Raw genomic sequence first — 8,446 nt, 5'->3', positions numbered from 1 at the left:
TTTTTTTTTAATAAAGGTATTTCTTCTCACAGTTTACTGTTTACTGAACTTGCTTCCTTCCTCTTACCTTATTATGAGTGACATCACTTGGCGATTCTCAGTCAGGAATGATTTTGTTTCCTAGAGAACATCTGGCAACATCTGGAGATATTTTTGACTGTCACTACTGGGAGGGATGCTATTGGCATCCAGTGAGTAGAGGCCAGGGATGCTGCTACTAAGTAACCTACAATGCACAAGATAGTTCCTTATAACAAAGAATTATTCAGCCCAAAATGTTAGTAGTGCTGAGGTAAAGAAGCCCTGAATAGGGAAAGAGGATATTTTATCCTGAACTGTGGCCTCTTGAAGAAAGGTGGTAGTTATTTGGTTTTGAAATAAGCTCTATCACATCAGATAAGAGAATAATAACTTCTGGTCAAGCAGTTCAGTCTATTGGCAGCACTGTTCCAGAGGACTTTATGACATAAATCTGGACCTGCACTGCCTAATATGGTAGTTACTAAATCCGTGTGGCTATTGAGCCTCGGAAATGTGACTAGTGAAACTGAGAAACTGAATTTTTAATTTTATTGAATTTTACTTAATTTAAATTTAAATAGCCTCAAGTGACTAGCATGTACCATATTTGGCAGTGCAGGTCTAGGAGCTGAGATTTCAGAGGCTGGAGTTAGGAAACCTGAGTTCAAATCCTGACCCTGTCATTTACTTAGCATCTATATGACCTTGAGCAAGATATTGAACTTCTCCAAGCTTTTGCTTCATCATCTGTGTTACGGGGAGAAAAGCTGCTCTATAGCAAGGATTAAAGACAAAATATATAACACAATATTATAAATATATATATATATATGTTTGATGAATTATTATTAGTCATATATGAACTATTAATATTCATTTATTGAGGCTTCTTTCCCACCTCAGCTTGCCTTAACGGCAGCAACTAAAAACAAATGAAATAGCACACTCCCTTCCCAGAGTCCCAAATTTTCAATTCCATTTATGTCTCTGTCTTTGGGTTTAATTTTGAGTTTGTCTATGTGTGCATGCATATGTGCGTGTGTGGGTGGTGGGTGCACACATATCTATTTATCTATCTATCTATCTATCTATTTATCTATCTCTCTTTTTTTTTTTTTACTACAAATTGCCAGTTCCTAACCCAACCACACACAACTCTCCCTTCTTTTTTTATTTTGACTTTATGTTTGAATCACACTGCTGGTTTGCATTCTACTTCATTATGATTCTGCCTCCTCTCGTTTCCCCTGAACCCGGCACACATGTTGAGACCTTGAGTAAAACTCTTCCCTTTTCCTCCTCCTGACACCTGCTTCCCATGGAACAAAGCCATTTGTAAATATTTTCACCTGACTGACCATGACATTTATGGACAGCATTCTAGAAAGACTGTTGGAGAGTTCCATTCAGAAAGAAAAATTAAAATAAAACTTTGTTTGGAGTTTCTCAACAATGCTTAACATTACTTGAGAAAAAAAGGTCACTATAGTTAATTTGAAATATATCTACTTCATGTGAATTTTATGTAGCTCATATGGTGCTATTTGGGAAGCAAAAGGGACAAATGATCATTCAGAAGATACCATAAAAAAAGTATTTAAAAATGTATAATGGTTTAGCTTTATGTGCACATTTATTAGCTTGCCTGTGAGTGAGTATAGCATAGAAAAAAGAGATGAAGAGACCGTTTTTTTTTTTTTTTTTTGCTTTTGCGTGTATGCATGTGGGGGGCAATATAAACCAATATATTAAATAACAGTACATCAGTTTGTTTAATTCAACAAACATCAATAATATCGAGCCTTCTATAGGATAAGATATCTTGCAAGAATGATACCCTGAACACCTGTAATCATAATAAAACAGCACGTCTCTGATACACACCCGCATGCACACACATCCTCACATATACACTAACATATACATATATGCCAAACATAGACACATATATGTTTGAATAAACAGTAAAAGAGAAGAAAGAATACAGGGTTCAAAGAGGCATAGATACTTTTAAAAGTCAGTTCTAGATAGATTTCCACCATCTCTTCTCACAAGTTTCCACTAGGGTTAATGTTTTAGTTTTAGTATTTAAGATGAGTTATATGTTGCTTTTTAAAGAGTGAACACTTAAAAATTATGCCCTTTTTAGTAAAGACATCCTGAGGGGCGCCTGGCCATGCTGGAACACTGTGGGTGTCAACGTGCTTAATAGTTACTACAAGAAAAAGAAAATGTTTGGCACAGAATGCACAAAATCAAAGCTATTGAGGAAAAGGCAACATTTGCTATTCTTTAGGAAAACTGGCAACATCAAAAATACATACTGTGCATAATTAAAACCAAGAAAATGTGTTATTGGTTCCATTAAATTTGTTCAAGGACCAAAGAAACAAATGTAGAATTAACTGCATTTATAAATACTTTATTTCATAATGAATACTGCAATTTAAAAAGACAGCCCTTCAAACAAATTTTGCTTTTGAATCATTGCCATTGTTAATAAATTATCCAAATTGTTTTCAAAACAAAACATTTTTATCTAACATATATAATAACATGAGCACATTTCTGAATATATATTCTTTAAGTTTGGATATTTCTATTTTTAATTTCTATCTTCTCTTTCCCATAATAATAATTAGAAATATTTATTGGGCACCTACAGGCATTGAATTATTAAGTACTATTCTAGGCATTGGATAGTGATGATTTGAAAAAATATGAATATTCAATGTATATGTATGGGTTAAACAGACCTTGAGGGAGTTGATTTGACTATGTTTTTATTCAAACACCACAAAGGTTGGATGGGATATGGTTTTTTTGGAGACCATTGTTCATATGTTTTACATATTTCTATTTACTTTTTCCTGTTGGATGAATCTTCACCAATCATATTTTTGTTTCAATGGAACTTTACTACTATAAATAGTTCCTGAAACAGGATGGGCATAAACAAACAAACAAACAAGTAAATAATAGCACAGTATGCTATAATTTTGAAGAAGTATAAATAAAAATATTATTGCAGATAAAATTCCATTTGGTGTAATGACTAGGAAGACATTTAAAATTTAAATATTAATTAAATTTATATTAAAATATTTGTATTAATTCTTAATAAATCTTTAATGGAACATTAGTACAAAAATTTTAGTAGGATTTTCTTTGATGGCATATGTCCATTAAGTAACATGATTGAAGAACAAGGTATTTTATTTCATTAAATTTTATAGGAAATGAATATTTTTATATTTCTGTAAGGAAACTGTTTAGACCAAGGGTGTTGGCATGGTTTGGTTATTAAGACATATGCCTTTGAACTCTCTTATGCATGTATCCCAATTTTTAGTGTTGTAAATACATCTTCAACTACAATATATACTCTCATTAAACAAGTATCATTTATTTCCACTATGGTCACGATGATTTAACAGGGACTGTACTTAACTTTCTTGTGGTTAAAAATGAGAAAATAGGACAAAATCCATGTAGTTACTATTTTCAGGGCTGTCCTTTAAAAAAGGGAACAAATGAAGTGTGTTATCTTTATACATTGACTTTTTGACTAACAACTCTTTTTCAAGTGTAGGATGACGAGAAGGAAACCCAAACAAAGTTCAATGGGTTCATGCAATTGCGATGAAGTACAGAATAGAGGGAGGCTGAGGCCACTGCAAGTTGCAAGTCAGAATTTTAGAAAAAAGGGAACTACACAGCACATTTGGTTTCCTGGGGGTCTGGCATGAGGGTATTGTTTGTTTGGTAAGGAGCACAAGAGAATGTTTTAGGAATGATGGTATTTTTCTAATCTCGATGGTGATTACATGGGTGTATACATTTTCAAAACTCATCAAATATAAAATTAAAATTATTGCAGTTCATTGCATATATATTACATCTCGATAAATTTAATTTTTTAAAAGCACTATAAAATTGGTAAAAAACAAAGAGTAAGAAAAGCACTCAATTTTAGACTCAGAAAAGATTTAATTCAAATTTATAAAAAAAAACCCATTAATACCCAAATTGTATAGAATAATAATTTTAATAAAAAGTCCACATTCACTGACTGCTTACTATCTTACAGGCTTTGCTTTAACTATTTGATATACATTAACTCATTTACTCTTAAAAAAGAAACCAACAAGGTAGAGAATATTATGATTACCATTCTATAAATTCTGTTTTTATTTAAATATCGCAAGTGGTTGGATGGAATATGGTTACTTTAGAGACCATTGTTCATATGTTTTATATATTTCTATTTACTTTTGCTTGTCTGAAAAATTCCCATCACATGACTACCGTATTTTTGTTGCAATAACATTTTACTAACTATAAATTGTTTCTGAAATAGGATGTAAGAATAAGTATATAAATGAATAAAATAAATAACACAATATGCTATATTAAACTAAGCATAGGAAAGAATCACAGAAACTAACCCAAGATTTCACTGACATTAAGTGGTATAGCCAGCATTCATTCCCAGGTATTCTGACTGTTCTAATCACCGTTCGAGTGCCTGGATGTGCGGCCTTATTAGGTACTGGAATGCAATGTTGACCAGAAACAAATATAATATGGTGAAGGAGTCAGAGATTAACTGAAGAGTGAGCAAATATTTGGGAAAATATCATCTAGTTAGTAATAAGATTCATGTTAAAGCAAATTTAGAATACTATTTTATAAATATGGAAATGTAATTAATGACGGCAATACAATTTTGACCCAAAATACTGTTAATCACTGCTAGTGACATTATTAATAAGCAGACCTCTTTTTCAAAAAGCATTTTGACAATGTATATTAAAATCTTAAATTTAAATTAATTTATACCCAGTTATTCCATTGTTGAAAACTTACTTAAGAAAATAGCAACTGGAAAAAAAAAAACTCTCAGAAGAAAGTGTTAATCATAATTTTCCTATGACAGTGAACAATTAGAAATATTGTTTTGCTCTGCTTAGATCCATTAAAATCATAGTTATAAGAATTATATAGAGATAAGAAAACAGGCATGATTTAGTCATTAATTCAAAAAAGGCGTTATTATATGTCAGTGTTGTTATTTTACATGCTGTTATAGATTGAATTGTGTGTCCCCCTCACCAATTCACATGTTGAAGTCCTGACCCCCAGGACCTAAGAATGTGACCTTATTCAGAGATGGGGTCTTTACAGAGGAAAACAAGTTAAAATGAGGTTAAAATGCTTTAGTGTAGGCTCTAATCCAATACTATTGGTGTCCTTATAAAAAGGGAAATTTTGACATGCAAACAGAGAAGACAATGTGAAGAGACACAGGGAGAAAATGGCCATCTCAAGCCAAGGAGAGAGGCCTGGGACTGATCCTTCTCTTACAGCCCTCAGAAAGGGAATCAACCCTGATGACACCCTGATTTTGGACTTTTATCCTCCAGAACTATGAGACAATAAATTTCTGTTTAAGTCACCCAGTCTGTGGTACTTTGTTATGGCTGTTCTAGCAAACTAATAAACATACTTAAAGAGACTGCATGTGGCAGTTGCCTGTCATTAGTGGTATTCAATAGATGTTTATAGCCCTCACCTCCTGGCACCTGGTAAGATTTGATTTCTTTTTCTTTTGAGGAGAAGGATGGTAATAAACATTCTCTGGTAATGAAAGGTTAGCAGATATGACATGTGTTACTTCAGAGCGATACTTTATGAACCACTGTTTACTTTACCATAGTCTTTCTTTTTCTGTGCCATGGCAACTGGCATTCTTATAGGTAATGGCAGGTTTGTTAGTGAAAAGAGGATGAAAAAGAGCCTCTATCCAACCCATAATGCATAGTGTGAAGATAAAATAAACCCGTGTTGTCTTAATCCACTGATATTTGGGATTTGTATATTAATTGAAGCCAAATATAACTCATCCCAAGTAAAACCATTAGTAGGACACAGAGTTTGTTCATAAGGGCTTTAAAGTCTGGGTGAAAGCTGTAGAAATAATCAGATTATTATAATTGAATATGAAAAAAAAATGCCCTAATAAAAGTATGCAAAGAGTTTTATGGGTACACATGAGGTAGGCACTTAACCCAGGCTAGGAAAATTTCCCGAAGGGAAGTGACACATTAGCTTAGTCTTGAAAGGCAAATAAGAGTTAGTAAGAGAAGAAAATGAAGTCAGAGAGATGACATGTGTACAAAGGTCAGAATTGCAAATTTCTCATTATGCTGGAATATAATATATAAGGGTCAAATGGGTAGAAGTGATAGAGGGGATAAGTTGAAAGGACCCTGGTCCAGGAAACTCTTTATAGTTTGAAGGTTGTGTGTTGCTTTCTCATGTACCAGTCCTAGTCAATGGAAAGTTCACAAAGGAATGCAGTTTTGGAAATGACCAAAAAAAATATCGTATACATCGTGATTGCAGTTATGTAAAATATAAATATGGAGAATTGTAAACTAATATATAAAATTAGTTATGTGAGGACATATAAACATAAGTAAATCATGGCGCCTATTTAAAATGTTACTATATAGTTTGTTCGATTAAGAGGAACTTTAATATAATGGTCTGACTAGGCAAGCAAAATAAACTAAAAATGTTTTCCCCAAATCTTGAAAACCTATGGGAAAATAAAATATGTTTACAAAATGCAGTTAAAGATCTGATGGGAAAGTACTTATTAAGATAAGCAGCACAAATGTAGATAAAATGAGTTTTCTCTATCTCCCTTGCTAAGAGAATTAACTTATATCAAAGGTAGAATAAATATTTTAAAAGCTGTATTTCCAGGTTGGAAACTCAGAGAGGGGAAAGTAAAGAAAAGCTCAAAGGAAAGCCTAGTAGACAGAATTCTAAAGATGTGCCCTCAAGTTTTTTGTTTTCTGGTTACTTAATCAAATGCTAATCTAGGTACTGCTGTGAAGGTAGTTTTCAGATGGAATTAAAGTCACTAATCAACAGACTTGCAACTATGAAGATTATTCTACATTATCCGGGTTGATCCAAGGTAATCACTTGAATCCTTAAAAGCAGAAGAGGAAGCCAGGAGAGAGAAAGAGAAATGGAGCGAAAAGGGAGGCAGAGTAAAGATCTGAAGCATGAGAAAGGCTGAGCTCTTCGTTGCTGGCTTTGAAGATGCCAGGAAGCATAAACAAGAAATGTGGACCGCTTCTAAAAGCTCAGTACGACTACCAGCTGACAGCCCACAAAGGAAAAGGGTATCTTACAACTATAACTGCATGGAACTGAATTCTGCAAACACAATAAACTTGGAAGCAGATTTATCCTCAGAGCCTCCAGAAAGGAATGCAACCGAATCAACGTCTTGATGTCAGTCTTATAAAGACCTGAAGAAAATGGGTCAGCCGAATCAGCTGGATTTCTGAACTAAAGAACTGTGAGAGAATAACTTTGTGCTGTTTTAAGCATTGAGTTTGTGGCAATTTGTTATAGTAGCAATATGAAACTAATCATTTATAAAAGACTATGTGAAATAAGATGGTAGCGAGATGCTGAAACACATGCTTCAGTCTTTCATCAGCAAGAAGTAGTATATTGTAGTGGTTAAGGTTGTAGATTCTGAAGCTAGATGGCTTGAGATCAAATTCCAACGCCATCACTGGTTGTGTGACCTTGGGCATATCTCTGTCCCTCAGTTTCTTCATTTGTATAATGGGGATAATAATAGTTCTTACTGTTATTAAATGACTTATTATTATATGTAAGATTCTTATAACAGTGTATAGCTTGTGGAAACTTCTGTAAAATTGTTAACTACAGTTGTTTAATTTGAGCAGGTTAAACTTTAACCCATGTGTTGGCAAACCCATGGCCTGTTTTGTATGGGCAGAGAGCTAGGAATGGTTTTTATAGAAAACGTTTTCAGACCCATGGATTAAGTTCTTCTATTGAAAGCAGACTTTCAGATTAGATAAACAAAAACCAAAGTTAACTGTTTAAAAAAAAAACCTAAAACAAAATGGCACAGGATCATTAGAAATAAAGGATGAAAAAAGAATTACCAGACATATGTAAAAAAGGAAAGCAATTGAAGCAATGATTCTGAAAACAAAAGATAGTTAATAGTAACACTTTTAAAATGGATAAAGGATTTAAAATATAAAATTTTAAAAACATAGTTTCATTGAATAAAAATCTATCTGGTAGATGGCCATAATTTACTTATCATTTTTCTATTGTTGAACATTTAATTGGTTTCTAATTTTTTGCTATTTTAGATAAAGCTACAATGATCATCTTTGTACATAAAGCTTTTACTATTTCATTGCATATTTTCTTTAGCATACATTTCTAGAAGTGTAGTTACTAGGTCTGAGAGTATAATCGTTTTAAGTGTAGTGATACTATTATTACATTGTTAAAAGGATTGTACCAATTAGTACTCCAACCTCATGTTATCTTAAAATTTGAATTTTTTTCT

The sequence above is a fragment of the Pteropus vampyrus genome, unplaced genomic scaffold (genome assembly GCF_000151845.1).
Source record: "Pteropus vampyrus isolate Shadow unplaced genomic scaffold, Pvam_2.0 Scaffold5, whole genome shotgun sequence".
NCBI lineage: Eukaryota > Metazoa > Chordata > Mammalia > Chiroptera > Pteropodidae > Pteropus > Pteropus vampyrus.
This window is presented reverse-complemented; position numbering follows the sequence as displayed.